The sequence below is a fragment of the Gadus macrocephalus genome, chromosome 8, assembly GCF_031168955.1.
Source record: "Gadus macrocephalus chromosome 8, ASM3116895v1".
NCBI classification, from domain to species: domain Eukaryota; kingdom Metazoa; phylum Chordata; class Actinopteri; order Gadiformes; family Gadidae; genus Gadus; species Gadus macrocephalus.
This window is the reverse complement of record NC_082389.1, coordinates 3074032-3090300: the sequence shown is the minus strand read 5'-3', so window position 1 is coordinate 3090300 and position 16269 is coordinate 3074032. Positions and strand designations below refer to the sequence as shown.

General features: G+C 41.1%; 1 long non-coding RNA gene across 4 annotated transcripts; it reads right to left on the bottom strand.

The window, feature by feature from the left end:
• Positions 1 to 4083: 4083 nt before the first annotated feature.
• On the bottom strand, positions 4084 to 7100 carry LOC132462501 (uncharacterized). 4 transcript variants are annotated; one of them, XR_009526864.1, is made up of 4 exons: positions 6820 to 7100; positions 5565 to 5634; positions 5399 to 5520; positions 4084 to 4893 (listed from the first exon to the last, which is right to left on the bottom strand). It is a non-coding gene; the product is annotated as an uncharacterized LOC132462501 (long non-coding RNA). The 4 variants fall into 4 exon arrangements; XR_009526865.1 differs by having other exon boundaries at positions 5565 to 5604; positions 6820 to 7099; XR_009526866.1 differs by having other exon boundaries at positions 5399 to 5508; positions 5565 to 5604; positions 6820 to 7099.
• Between the last annotated feature and the right edge of the window lie 9169 nt (positions 7101 to 16269).

Genomic DNA, 16269 nt, shown 5'->3' with positions numbered 1-16269 from the left:
CAACGATACATGCGTCAGTGTAGAAAGTCAATTAGCCTACTCTGAAAGGGCCCAATGGCTGTTTCCCAAAGTGAAGGAAGCATGCTCAATGGCCGCCCTTTTAAGGACGCTACGTCACAAAACGCCGACAAGCACTGTGCCAATGTTGAGAACACTCGGAAATTCGTGCCCTTTTCGCGTCCTTTGATTTTGAGAATTCCGAGATTTTTCAAGGATGCTCGTTGGGGCTTGATCCTCAACGAGCCAATATCCGCAATCCTTTGCGTCACACGCTGTGCGGTGTATTTCAAAATTGCAGATGGAAAGCGATACATATGGAGGTGAATCTCTGCCATCGGAATTTGAAAATAAAAGGTTAAAAATTGCTAAATCAAACATTAAATGTTAAAATATTCAACATAAATGCAAATTCAACATGCCAAAGTTACGGTGGCGCTGAGCATTCACGAAAAAAAGAAAAAGTTTCACACCTTATGTAGCCGTTAGCACACCAGGATCTCGTAATTACGAGAAAAGATCTCGTAATTATGAGAAAAAATGAACGGCGCCACTGCCACTACTGTGCTCAGTAGAGCCAATGCGCGTCCACGGAGAGGTTAAATAACATTGGTAAGCTTGATACTTACAATGTAGAGGCTAAATACTAATGGACATTTCAGTGTCAGTATAGATAAAGTTTGTAGATAACGGTTTTACGACCAAAAGTGCATACCTTTTTCCCCCTTTTTTTTAAGCAGTGTTGCTTTAGCAACAACAGGCAAAGTCAAATCAACTGTTAGCTCCATGGTTAGCTCTAGCGTAGGTAGCTTAGCTTACAAGGGAGGCTAACCTGTAGGCATATGACTTTCCCAATTGTAAACAGTTCTAAGTGCACGCCACGGTAAAGAGATGACAGACCAAACGCCATACGATGATGGTCTGTGGGATTTTCTACGAAAAAGAGGGGTTACTGAAGAAAACATTAACCGAATGCAAGAAGAAAACGTAAGCAAAAGTGTCTTTCTTTGCAAGAACGCAGAAAATATTTCCATAGGAGGTATGCACATGTCCTACATTAAACACATTCCTTGAAGGGGAACTATGCACCTTTTTTGGCTTAATTTATCTTAACATAACAGGTTAAGAGTCATTGTGATGGTTCTATAACGCTTTATGGGTTGATTGGTTGCTGTTTCGACTCCCCCTAGCGCACCTTGGCGGAAAAAGGGAACATGCAAGTTTCTGCCGGCGACCCGCTGCCCACTCTCGCGGGAGTCTCGGGACTCGCAAAGCACCGAATTGCTTTACGGCACTACAGACCCACAAACACGGCTCGATATAAACAAGTAACGAAGGGATTGTTACATTCATCATGGATCAGCCGACTAAAAAGAGACAGAGAAACCCAATGTCGGAGAGAGAAAAGTGAGACTGACAGAGGGGCCAGACACGAGTTAACGTTGGGCGAGGTTCTCGGGTATACCATAAACTGAAAGAAAAAGAAGACTGCAAATCAGATGCCGACTTGCCATGGCCGTGTTGCTCTTGAAATTGTAAGTACCCTTGGGTGAACTTTGTCCTCTTTTTATTATGGCTTCTTGATGTTTATAGTCTCTGTAAAAATGCATTTGCTCGACTGTTTTGTTGTGAGCCCTGTATGTTTCTAGCTTGCTTGCTGGGGTGTTAGCGTACTCGCTACCAAACACGTTGGTTTTCATGGTTGTTTTTGCTGCGGTCTCGTCCCCCAGACAGAGGTTAAACCCCCGAATCCAGGTTCTTGTTTATTTAGATCACTAGGCCGCTATTCGAATGCCTCCGATTTTTCTAAGAGTGTAGCCTATATCATGTGATATGCCCGGCTGACCATATAACACAGTACCCTGCACAAGAGCTGCTAGTTAGCACATATTCGTTGGTAACAGAACTGTTACGATACGTGAACCTCCATTTCCATTATAGCTTTAGCCATGCTATACCTTTGGTGTAGTTCCCCGCCTCTAAACATGTTTGTAAAAAAAAAAATCTTAGTTACAAGCGTTGGCAAACAGCATTGTTATGAGGCTTGCTGACCGAAGACGGCTCAGCCTGCCTGCCCCGGTACAGCCACCAACCACAAATATTTTTTTGAACAAATGGAAGAAAGGTGATGCGTCAGGTGCGAAGATCTGTTATTTAAAAAAAATTCAAACATTTTAAAACCGAATACAATTATCTTTATAAGGTTTATTTACAGGCATTTACACGTAAATGTGTCCCTAATCTTCCCGACCCAGCATCTGTCTACGACAACTCCCCTGCGGGGACTAGCGACAGTTTACCGTCTCGATCTCTGAATCTATTTCCCTATAATTCCGTACACAAGTGACGTACTTGAACAGATACATAAATGTACGACTGTTGCGCAAATTGTCCATGCTATCGTTATGTACGGTATTATGTGTTGGCCAACACTCTCACACTGATCGTTCTGTTCAACAACCAAAGATAAAACAATTATAATCTAGGACATAACATCTCCCCGTCAACTATAAAAAAATATGGGTTTATTGTAACACATACACCCTTTCAAAATGTATGACCTTGTATACACTTTATGAACATCTACCTCGGACATCGCTCCACGCATTCGCCGGCTTCTTTGAAAACAAATGCACATGGCTATTGGCTAGCGTAGAAGTGGAAGGGGAAGGGTCGTCAACGAGTTGTTACGACAGTGTTGTAAAATATCTCCTCAGAAGCTGTATGGGGAGCTTAATGCGAGCGCAAACCAAGAAAACAGCGAAGAAGTTGCCACAGTTGCATAGTTACCCTTTAATTAAAAGTATTTAACTATTATCAAAATGTTCACATGTATCTAAAGTAACATCAAAGTAAAGTAGGCCTACTCATTGCAGTAAAAGTGTCAGTGTTTTAGTAGCCTATTCATTTATAGCCTATGTGACATTTTCGAATTATCCTGATATTACTGGTTTATTAGGCCTATATGTAGACTTATATTGCATTTTATTGCTGTCCATATCAAAGGTTGAGATAATATGAACTACTTGTATAGGCCTACTGTAGTTAAGGGTTATTTAGTCCTTAAAATCATATTCTGTCAAGCATTTGTCCTCTGAGAATCACGCATCTTTAAAAACTCTTTTATTAAAAAGAGTTTTTTTCATTCACTTTTTATTTAGCTTGAAAAGTAAGATGATTTTCCTCACCCACGGAGCCATTAAAGATCCTCTAGTTTATTACAAACATTGATATAATGCAATATAAAGTGCAGGTGAAACCGTTGTGTGCACAGAAAGCCACCAGGGGGTGCTAACGCACTTCCCCTTTTGACCTCTGACTAGATAAAATAGGCTAGCCCTTTTTGCATGACAGCTTTTTCTATTTCCTCTTGTTTTATTTTTTTAATTCGTGCCTATGGTGCGACCTGGCAACACTGTCCCCTAAAGGCAACCATATTACATCTAAACTTCTGTTTAGATGTAATATCTTCTGTCCTATTTTAGTTAAGGTGACAAAATGTCATTGATTACTAAATTAAAGAATATAAGACAACATGCAGTTGAGTTTATTTTTGACTTCAAAGACTATGTTTCATTTTCGGCTTATATTGTAGCTCATTATAAAATACTAAAATGTTTTCATTGAAGAAACTAGCTTGCTGTTGTGATGTGGAGGTGGATTGTGATCAATGGATCTAACGTTGATCAGACGAGGATCCAACTGTACCGGATCCTGACAGCACTCCGGCGCTGTAATAAGAAACCACACCAACTCAGGAAGTCATGAGACCATGAATAAACCTCCATTGAGTGATCTTCTGGTGTTTCTTTCCATTCACGGGACTATTGGGGCTAAACTAACAAGGCTAATTCTCACCATTAGGCCATTTGTGCGGGCCCGTACACAGTGGCAAGGCAGGATTAGCCCCTCAAGCAACACTGGGAACTGAAGCTCATAAGAGAGAAAATAAGACAACACGTATTTGAGTTGATTTCCCCTTCAAGGACTACTTTTCATTCTCAGCTTATTGTAGCTCATCATAAAATACTAAAATGGCCAATTAGCAACCCAAGCAACAGTGTTGCAAAAATAACAGAATGAAAATTGATTTGTAATACTTTGTCATTTATTTGACATCTCAGAAAAACGTGTTGTAACATTAAAGGAAAATTAAAAAAGTTGTATTTCTATAGTGCATTTTACCACATTTACATTTGTTGACAGTTGAAACGTCATCCAATCAAAACTCAATTTAGGCCCTAGCTTGTTAATTCACTGGCGGTACTCTGTCATGTCCACTAGGGGCCAGCCCTGCTCCTGGTTCTTTATCGAGGGCATTGAGTCAACATGCAAATTATCTCACAAGGATATGACAGAGCCACGGGGTTGAACGTTAACATCATTCAGTACTATGTGGAGTCTGGGGGAAGAAGATCCTGGAACATTTGCTCCGGCACACTCGCAGTTTACCGGTGGGTAAAAGATCAGACATGCGAGATACACATAGTTACAGATTATTTTCAGTGTTCTATTTGCACAAGGTGCTTAGTTAGGTTCAGAGTTAGTGACTAAAAACTAACCACTGCCGTTTTGGTTACTGAAAAACCATAAACAATATAAACCAAAGCTATAGTTTCGTTTGAGGTATATTTAGGCTGTACCTAGTTCATTCTAGTTGACGATCGACCATGAAAGCACTTGGCCTATATTTTGTCCACTCGTTGCATTTTGATTGGAACGTCTGAAGACGTTAAATGTGGGTCCCGCCAACGCGTTCTTTTTGACGTGGTCCATTTGGTCGAATCGAGCCGTACTTTCCCAGATGGTTTAGTCCCCAATGGCATTCCATAACTGGACAACATGTTGGGTGGGTTGAATCCTCGCTCGATGTACTTGTCAATACATCAGCATTCACTGTGGAGGGAATACTGAAATTAAGCCAGAAATAAGCCTAAACGTGAGAGCATGAAAGAGGTGAGTTTATGAAACCTATATTATTTTTCATTTGCATTGATGGATACTTTTCCTCGAAACTTCGAACATATCTGAACATATTTTCATTTTATTGAACTCACCCCAATATGTAGGAATCATACCAATTCTAAAATGTATCTAGATTATTTATGTTTTTAAAATGGAGGACATCCTGAAGACTCAGTAGAGGGAAGCAGGAGTTCTTAAGGCTGGTAAAGAAAAGAGTGATCCAGAAAACCGGACCTGAGATGCTATGTTATAGCCTACTCCCTACTGTAATAAATCAGGAATTAAAGAAGCACTTTAAATATGTGATTTTTTTTTTCGATTTCGATTTTTGTCTCTTAATCTTTCTTATTTAGACGGTGCAATTTTTTGTATTTCATCCTTTTGTGTAGTTAAACAATTATAGATCCTTATCAATTGTTCAAGTGCAGATACATACAATCAAGAGGCAGATCTATGCTTCTCCAACGTCGTAGGAATGGTCCACCTGCCAGCTTGTCCCCCTTATGGTCCAGTCGCTCAGCGGGTTGTCTTCATGAGTGTTCGGAACTGTTAAAAATGCTGGACGTTGTAATGTTGAAGCGCATTACATGGGGTTTGTAAACCTTGGGTTTACAATCACACTTCGGTCCTCCCAACTTGAACCTGACAATGAATGAATGTCAGGTTCATTCACTGTGGAGGAAATATTGAAATGAATAACGACAGACATACACATACACACACACACACACCCACAATATGCTGGTTTTTCAAGTCAAAACCTTATACTATTTTATAGTATAAGGATGAAAGAGCATGAAAAAACATAGGTGAGTTTATGAAACTCACCTATGTTTTTTTTCATTTGCATTGATGGATACTTTTCCTCGAAACTTCGAACATATCTGAACATATTTTCATTTTATTGAACTCACCCCAATATGTAGGAATCATACCAATTCTTAAATGTGTCTAGATTATTTATGTTTTTAAAATGGAGGACATCCTGAAGACTCAGTAGAGGGAAGCAGGAGTTCTTAAGGCTGGTAAAGAAAAGAGTGATCCAGAAAACAGGACCTGAGATGCTATTTTATACTCCCTATTGGCTGACAGGCACTAAAAAACATGACCACATCACACCAGTTCTTGCCTCCTTGCATTGGCTTCCTGTTAATTTTAGAATTCAGTTCAAGGTTTTACTGATGGTTTTTAAAGCTCTTAATGGACAGGCCCCTAGTTACATTTCTGACCTTATCCGTCCACACCAAGCCCCCAGGTCCCTCAGATCAACTGGCTATGCTCTCCTCCATGTGCCTCGGTCAAGGCTCAAGCGAAAAGGTGACAGAGCCTTTGCAGTTGCAGCGCCACGGCTGTGGAACCAATTGCCCCATGACATTAAAAATGCTCCGTCCATCTTTGTTTTTAAGTCTAGGCTCAAAACTGCTTCCTAACCCTCCGGCTGTTGCCCCATCTGTAACTCTGTATATGTCTCTTGTTGTCATTGCCGTCTCTGTTCCTGTTGTCATTGTTTCTGTTGATCTGTCTGCCTACTGTTGCTCGTCTCATATTGTAATTATTTATTTACTTATTTTTATTTTACTTTATTTTATTTATATCACTATTTTTTATGTACAGCACTTTGGTCAGTGAAAGCTGTGTGAAATGTGCTTTATAAATAAATTTTACTTTTACTTACTTACTTACTGTAATAAATCATGAATTAAAGAAGCACTTTAAATATGTGATAATTTTTTTTTCGATTTCGATTTTTTATCTCTTAATCTTTCTTATTTAAACTGTGCAATTTTTTGCATTTCATCCTTTTGTGTAGTTAAACAATTATAGATCCTTATCAATTGTTCAAGTGCAGATACATACAATCAAGAGGCAGATCTATGCTTCTCCAACGTCGTAGGAATGGTCCACCTGCCAGCTTGTCCCCCTGCCAGCTTGTCCCCCTTATGGTCCAGTCGCTCAGCTGGTTGTCTTTGAGTGTTCGGAACTGTTAAAAATGCTGGACGTTGTAACGTTGAAGCGCCTTCATATGTTTCGGTTCACAGGAATTGAAAGCTGAGTTTCTCCTCGGCACGCAACGACAGGAACCTGTTTTTGACTCATTGTTAGTTCCCCTCTCGTACTTATATGTAGTGCACATCGCAAGTTGACGCCTCCTGTCAACTTATGTACATTCTTGTATGCGATCCAACCGTCTCTGACCAAAAGTCCATTCATTCCTATGTGATTCTCCGTAATGTCCGTTTTTCCTCCGAGACTCCTCCCCTCCGTAAAATTTCTGTCCGGTATGTCCGTAATATACGTTCAAAAAATTTAACTTTCGCCGTCGTTTTACGGAGATACCGTATGAAAGTTTTTATGTTTTTCACAAAACATGTAAGTACCTGGCAGGCCAAACTCCTCACCGATCTCTTTCCAAGCCTGGTTGGTTTTGTTTTTATCTCTGTATATGTCGATCCTCATGTTCCAAAGTACCGGTCTCCTAAAAATGGCCATTATCATACGCTCCCCCATCTTTTGTCCGTAAATAAATTCATGTCCGTACGTAAAACACTAGCGACTCCTTCCGTAAATTTACGGAAGCACGGATACGAAAAACATACGTATGTGGAAACGAGGCGTCAGGGTCACGCTTTGCTCTAGCGTATCTATTTTACGCCTTGGCGTGATACCGGGTTGTATAGACACACCTATTTGGTGACCAAAATAACCTATAACCAAATAGTTTGAATTTGGTTATAGGTTTTAAAATGTTCAGAATAGCTTGTAATCGCGCGCTTCTTTTCAGATTTTTTAAATATTTTATACTTTTTAAGATATTCTACTTCTAAAATACTATTTTTTTTTAACATGGGAGTCAATGGGAGGAGGGCGGAGCCATCCTCTGGTAGGCCTACTTCAACTGTTTAAGACGTAACTAAATCAATTTTCAACCGTTTATCTTCATTCAAACCATTTAACGCATCTAAACAATACAATAATATCAATCATATCAAAACGGAATTTCGATATCATTTAAACTTTCCACAGAATCACAGTTTTAGTTTCATACCGGCTTAGTTTTCAGCGGTTTTTATTGAAGACGCCAGCCCATCCTGACACTTTCAATTTGCTTGTTGGTAATAACGATTTAGGGCCCTTACATAGTCGACGCATCGCTACGCATACGCGTCCAGAAGGCTACGCGACGCGACGCTTCGGCCGCCATTAGCGTTGACGCGTAGCAAAACGCGTCCTCCCAATTTTTGATACGCGACGCGCCGATCCATGCAATACTATGCGTTGTCGGTGGGGGCGATATTCTGCAAATATTGTACATTATTTCCACTATAGGTTATATTTACAGAAGAACATATGAGAGGATGCGGGAACGTGATAAGAATGACATTCACGTCTCTTTTACTAATTACCTGTGCCAATTTATGCGAACCCTTCCACAGGGGCAAAGTGCTATTTTGATGCGCGACATCAAACGGCTGATGCGGGATTGTGAGCCATTTTAATGATCTCCTTGACACCCGATATTCGTTCTATTACTGGCCTTATTTGTTTTAGTGTTAGCCTATTTGAATTAATTACGTAATGTTTTGTGTTCATGTTCTGTGTGAAAAATAAGTGTTCATGTTCTGTGTGAAACATAAGTTCAGTAGCCTCTTTGAGTGAATGAAATTTGAAAGCGTGAGTGCGTAGTGAATGAAAAATGTGTGCGTGTATGGTGGGACAATTTTCTGTATTTGATAAATAAACCCCTTTTCTCTAATAATGTTTCCTACCATATAATTTCTGTGGACATTATGCGCTATAGCTTTGGCTATAGGCCTACACTTAAATACACTTAAATAATTCATTAATCTGTCAAGGCAGTATAGCTTGTTGTATAAACATTTTATATGGATATGAATGAATGAGTTTGACGTAAACCAAATTAGTTAACTTGTGTAACGTGATAACTAATGAATCAAAAGTCATGCTTCCAAGTGACCAATGTATATACATTTATTGGTCAGTGCGCGTACCCAATCGTAGCTCATTGTACTGGTGGGGAAACACGCCAGCATCTGACAGAAAATAATCTGCCATCTGCCAGCTGCTCCCTGACAAGGGCCGGTTTTGGTGAGAGTCGGGAAGATATCGGATGACTCGCAAAAGGAGATCATCAAACTTTGGTGCCGATCATCGCAGATCATCAAACCTCTCCTCGTCCAGGCTTGTCACCGGTTGACATTCCACTTGACATGGAATGTCGACATTCCACTTGACATGGAATGTCGACATGGAATGTCGACATTCCACTTGACATGGAATGTCGACATGGAATGTCGACATGGAATGTCGACATGGAATGTCGACATTCATGTCAACCATGTGAACCGTGACAAGCCTGGACAAGGAGAGGCATTTCCAGTATATAAATTGGCACAGGTAATTAGTAGAAGAGACGTGAATGTCATTCTTATCACGTTCCCGCATCCTCTCATATGTTCTTCTGTAAATATAACCTATAGTGGAAATAATGTACACATTTTTGCAGAATATCGCCCCCACCGACAACGCATAGTATTGCATGGATCGGCGCGTTGCGTATCAAAAATTGGGAGAACGCGTTTTGCTACGCGTCGACGCTAATGGCGGCCGAAGCGTTGCGTCGCGTAGCCTTCTGGACGTGTATGCGTAGCGATGCGTCGACTATGTAACGGCCCTTAGGCTGAATCCGAATTCGTCCTATAAAGGAGAGATGCACACCCCTAATAAATATCATACAAACAAGAACCAGTCTTTCCATCTTCCTGGGGGTTTTGGGGCTACCAATGCAGAAGAGGTGCTTGAGGTGATGGAGGGTTGGGCTCTGTGATGGCAGCGGCCTCAATGAACTCCTGAAAGAAAACAGAACAATTAACAAATAAGAAGGAATTATAACTGGGTTATATGGCCACATGTTGTGTACAATATATAATGATGGATGGATGGATAGATCATTTCTATCCATCTATCTATTTTTTTGTTAATTGGAAATCCATGCTTGATGACACACTTAAATTGCACCTTGAGACCGCACCTCGGGATGCTACCTATATGTCACCAACAATTCAAAATGAATTAGGCCTCATTGCATGCTGTGGGCAGAGATTCTAGAAACAATTGTTAAGAAAATCAACAAAGCAAAGAACAAAGTACTACTTCTTGGCTGATGAAGCATTAGATGTGAATGGAATAGAGCAGTTATCCATTTGCTTCCGGTATGTTTCTGAAGGGTTTGAGACACAGGAGGATTTCCTTCGGTTTTTGTCCACTTGAAAAGCAGGATGCTGCATCCGTCCCTCAGGCCGTCCTATGGTAGTTAAACAAGTGGGGGCTTCCTGTCTCTTTTCTGCGGGGCCAGAAAAGAGACAGGAAATGCTACCGAATGCTACCGCATCGAATGCTACCGCCTACTGGCGCTGACGAGACGTGGGCCGCCATCTTGGAGTGGTCATCCGCTCCACTCAGTGTAATCCGTTTGGCTGGAGCAATGAACTGTCAGTGCATTTAATTAATCATACCTCACTGAATACCACTGATTTTCATGCGTTTTTTTGTCATACGTGTAGCTATGATAAAGGCCACATGGTTTGGCGTGTTTTATTATTCATGTAATGAATTCATGTAATTAACGGTATTTGTGAAAAGTAATCCCCCGATTCCTGAACAACAGCCCGGCATCCTGTTTCTGCTGCTGTTTCTGCTCCCGGTTGACCACTCCAAGATGGCGGCCGTATTTCTCGTGTCCCAGCAGCCAAAGCTCCGTCTATACCAGGGGTACTCAAGTAGAAATGATGAGGGGCCACAAATTTTTTTTCAGTGACTCAAGGGGCCATTTATTGGGACCGTGTACATCCGATAACGTATCATAACATAACGTATGTATAACATTTACAACATTTTATAACATAACATTTCCTTTTTATTAAAAACAAAAATATTTCCTAAAATAAAAATATAATTTTAATTTGGGCATATATAAAAAAAAAAATAACTAAATAAAACCAAACATAACCCTGTTCAAGATAAAAAAACAAAAAAAACAAAAAGCCTTCAGACAGCCCATTTTTGTGCTTTGTTTAACAAACTATTTCACATTTCTCACATGTCCCCTTTAATGGGAGAATTGGCCTCTGCTTTCTTTGGCCAATGCTTCAAACCTGGGCTGATATGGTGTGATTGCCAGGGAGACACACTGATGCACGTGCTCGTTGGTTAGGCGACTCCGGTACTGATTTTTGATGAAGTTCATTTTTGAGAATGCAGATTCACATCTGTATGTGGATCCAAACATTGTAAGGATGTGCACTGCCATCCTATTCAGCAGGGGGAAATTGGCCGCAGTTACCATTTTTGTCCACAGGGTGATGACGTCACACTGAGTCTCCCTCAGTGTGATATTCTCCTGCAGGTCAATCAGCTCAGTTTGGAGTGCTGCAGCTTGGATCCAGGGGAATACCTGATTCGCCTCTGAAGTGAACTCACTCACATTTCTGACAAGGAATGGGTTTCCAATGCACAGGAGGATTTGGTTTCCAAGAATGAAGTCATCAAATCTTGTTCTGAAGTTCTCAATCATCTTCTCCACAAATGCAATGTGTTTTTGATGAGCATCTTTTTCTTTGGTCTGCTCCAAAAGTTTGGGGAAATGGAGCAATTCCTCCTGTACATAACAATAAAAAAATAGTCATTATTATTGGCATTTCAAATTATTGTTATTAGGACAATGATTCTGATCATGAGTATGGTGATGATGATGATTGTTGTTGTTATTGTTATTATTAATATTAGTAGTAGTAGTAGTAGTAATAGTAATTAGTAGTAGTAGTATTGTTATTATTTTAAAATGGCATGACAAAAATGGCATAATAAAATAAAGATGTGTGGCAGCCAATGTTAAACAGCCTACCTGTAAGTCACCCTTGTAGAGCTCTAGTTTCCTCTGGAATGCCCGCACTGCTGATATCAGCTGACATACAGTGTTGCCATTCCCTTGGAGCTTCAGATTCAAGTCATTCATGTGAGATGTCATGTCAGTCAAAAATGCCAGTCTGCATGCTGTGGAGTCAGACAGTGGGATTTGTTGAATTTTTGTTTTCATTTCATCTTTTTCTTTGCCTTCAAGCAACGTGTCCATCACGTCAATCATGCATTCTTTCACTACCTCTGAATCCGTGAATGGCTTCATGTGCTTAGCCAAAACCCACGCTACTCTAAAGGAGCACTGTGATGCCTTTTGCTGCTTTGTCACAGAAGTGTGGAGGATTCGGTTGGATGATTGATATGATGCTTTAAGAGCATTTAATTTTGTTGTTCTGATCTCTGAGTTTTGCGGAAATGTCTCTTCAAAATGCTTGTGTTTTGATTCGTAGTGTCGCTTCACATTGCTAAGTTTAATTGCCGCGACAGACTCTTGACATATTAAGCACAGAGGGCGAGTGCTGGACGGTGGTAGAAAGAACGCAAACCTTTCTGTCCACTCTGGTTGGAACTGGCGGTTTTCGCTGTCCAGTTTTCTTTTTGGGGCAAATTTGGAGCATGCCATTACGGCTCCGGTCGGTATACGTGTGACTGACTGCTGCTGAGATGGACTGTCTGCCTCGAGTTTGGGAGGGCTGGAGCGGTCTGTGGGCTGGAGTGCTATCTGTTTATCGTTGCAACCCCCAGCCTCGTATTGAGATCGCGGCGCGCGGTTTCAAAATAAGAGCGCCCAGCACGATTATTATTATTATTATTTTTTTTGAATAATTAAAAAAACTTTTCAAAACAGCTCGAGGGCCATTAATAGACACCCCGCAGGCCACAAAAGGCCCGCGGGCCGCTACTTGATGTCTGTGGATACGATGGGGCCAGCAGCATGAGTGGTAGGTTGGGTGGAGTGCAGCAGAAGATACCAGCCCTTTTTACTCACTGTCGGAGCCACGCCTTGAACTGACCAGTGGGAGCCAGAGGAGAGAGGGACTGACACGCTGCTCATCCTCTTAAGGGGGTTATTGAGCAGACACGGATGAACACAAGACATCAATGGAAAACGTTATTGTGAAAAACGACGATGGAATGCAAAAAGAGACACTATCTGTATTACTTTTTTTGAAGTTTTGGTCCTTTTTAATGTCGAGTAAGACAGGAAGATATGGGAGAGAGAGAGGGGAAGACACGCAGCAAAGGGCCACGGGCAGGAATCGAACCCCGGTCGCTGCAGTAACGACTAGGCCTTAATGGTACGCGCTCTGCCCAGTGAACAGCCGGGGCGCCCCTAAGAGACACTATATTTGAAATAATCACAAGCCATAATGCTATATTTACTAAACCTTATTTATAATTGTAACAATTTCTGTTGCTACGCGCCACCTAGGTGGCTTTTACTGGGCTTGTCTAGACAGGGACGCAGGGTGGTGGTGTTGGAAGACCGGTTCTGTAGAAAGTTGCAAACAATGATGCACAACAATGGTTTTCTATGTTGTGTGTGCTGTTCTGTTCGCTCAACGCACAAGAGGTTTGCAGCCTCACCCAGCTCAAGTCCATTCAGTATGACTGAAAACAACCATTCAGACTCCCACGCCAGGGGCCAAGTCTGTCCCTCAACCTATGCTTTGCATGCCATGCATAGGCATGCAAAGCATAGGCAAACCCATGCTGTGCCTATCTGAATCTCTCCAGTTGATATGGCCTTAGGTACAAGGTGAGGTGGCCGTCTCTTTGCAGGCAGTCTTCAGAGAGAGAAAGGGAGATTATTATTAAGGCCTATTGAATTATTCTAAACTTGAAATATGTCTTTAACTCACCTTGGGTTTGCAATCACACTTCGGTCCTCCCAACTTGAACCTGACAATGAATGAATGAACATTCACTGTGGAGGAAATATTGGATTTAATAATAACAGACAGACACACCCACCCACAATATGCTGGTTCTTCAAGTCAAAACCTTATACTATTTTATAGGCTTTAATATGGAAGAAAATTATGGAAGTAAATCTGGCTCATATAGTGAAACAGGATGTATTTAATAGTTTGAAATAATCATCAAAAATCTATAAAAACACATTTTCTCATTCTGATTGCTGTGGTTGCCCATGGTGGGCTTTAACTTACTACGGGTCATTATTTATTCATATTTTGCATTAAAGCAAATCAAGATGCAATTAATAGTTTTAAATCATCACAAAATATAAAAAAAATAATGTTTGGGTGGCGGCGTTTGGGTTTCCTACCTCAGACTCCTAAATCTAGCGCAGCCACAGGCGCGTTAGGCGCGTTGAACCATTTTTGTGACACTCAAGCGTCAAGTTAGGCGCGTTAGGTCGCGTTCACATCTAGCGTTTTTTTTAATCTGCCAGCGCTTGTTTTACATTATATTCCTATGGAGCAGAGCGTTTCTGGAAAAAGTCAGTTTTCTGCCTTGGGGCGTTAAAAATAGTTCAACTTTCAGGAAGAAAGCGGCCGACGTCGGGCGTCTTTTGGGCAACTGACCGATCACAAGCGGAACATGGACACTTCGTCACGAAGGAAACTCTCAACTGTCAAAACAAGAAACAATGGCAGACAAATCACTCGGGAAAGTGCCGTTGGAGCGATTAATAGTTTTAATTACAGAACATGTCGAGATCTACAACATGTCTAATGGGCTCTAGCCTGGATACGTAGTAGGCGAGTAACGTCGGGTCTAGAATGGATTCGTTGCTAGGCGATAGAAAAAACGCTCTCGGCGCTTTAAGGGCAAAAAACGCTGCCAGCTTTTCTTTTTGTTGAAAAAACGGTAGGCTCAACTTTATATCGCTATTATTTGATCCCCAAAAATATGTAATATAATAATAATAATAATAATAAAAATAATTATCACACCGTTAGTCTCCCACCAAATGCGCTGTCATCAGCACAAATTATCTGTCCCTAAAAGTTAAAATCCACCATCCCCCCTGGCTTTTTTTTACAACTCGACCACTACCCCTTATGCTACCTTTGAATGGGTTTCGGACATGGCTCCAAGGCGCGTGAACGCGCAATAGCGAGGGGTACGGCTGAGATTTTCCTATGAGCAATGAAATCAGACTCAACCTTTGGCCAGTAGGCTACGTGGTCAGTAGTGGGCACGACCTGGCCAACACTGCCCCCTGAAGGCAACCGTATTACATCTAAACTTCTGTCCTATTTTAGTTAAGGTGACAAAATGTCATTGATTACTAAATTAGAGAATAGAAGACAACAAGAATTTGAGTTAATTTTGCCTTCAAAGACTATGTTTTATTCTCAGCAACTATTGTAGCTCATTATAAAATACAAAAATGTTTTTACTGAACAAACTCGTGGTGACGTGGTTGTGGTTTGTGATCAATGGATAACAAATTATGGTGTTTTCCCAACTAGGAAACATAGGGTGTGTTCGAAACCGCGTACTTGCTTACTACTCCTACTAACTATGACGTCAACTTGAGTAAGCGAGAACTTAGTAAGCGAGTTTAGGTAAGCGAGTAGTATCCGAATGTCTTCTACTTCCGGAAAGATTTTGAGTAAGCATCGCTAGCTTACTAGACGTACTAAACTGCCCCAGAATGCACTGCGTCTATTCAAAAGAACAGTGGAAGCAATGGCGCTAAACGGGGAGCCGCAGCAGCAGTGCTTTTAATAATTGTTTAACAATTGTTTTAACATATCACCGCAAATCCTTAGGTTGAAGGTGTACTGTGACGTTAAATGTGACGTTTATATATTTATTTATAATGTTTATTAACGGCGCCCGGTCGGTAGGTTATTGACACGTCATTTGATTCACGTCATCTGAGGTGGTTAAGTAAGGACGGTCTTCTGAACGTCGATTACTCAAATGGATTACTCAATCATTATTTAAGGATTCGAGAAGTAAGCCAAATATTTAGTAGGTAGTAAGCAGTAAGCAAGTAGGCGGTTTCGAACACACCCATAGTATTTGAGTTCCAGAAAACATGTTTTTGAAGCTGTTTGCTGGAAATAGCCTAGGCAGTGACGTGCGGTGAAGTCAGTAAGTGGGTAGGCACTGAGTTATGAAAGCCAGATTACCTCATTTATTGCTGCAGGCAGGTTGTCACAGTATCCCGTTGCAGTCCAAACAGTCTGACTGGATGAAAAAAGCAGGCAGGGATGGCAGAACAGCCGCTGACTGGTGGCACAGCCACAAAGCCAATCCTTTTTCTCGTACCAATCCGTTTGAAACGAGCGAACAATTTTCGGTCCCTTTTTCTGCAAGAGTGCATCAAGTGTTGGCATAGGCCTCCCTTTTGCCAGTAGCTCATTTTTGCTAGTAAAGTTGAGTTTAGAG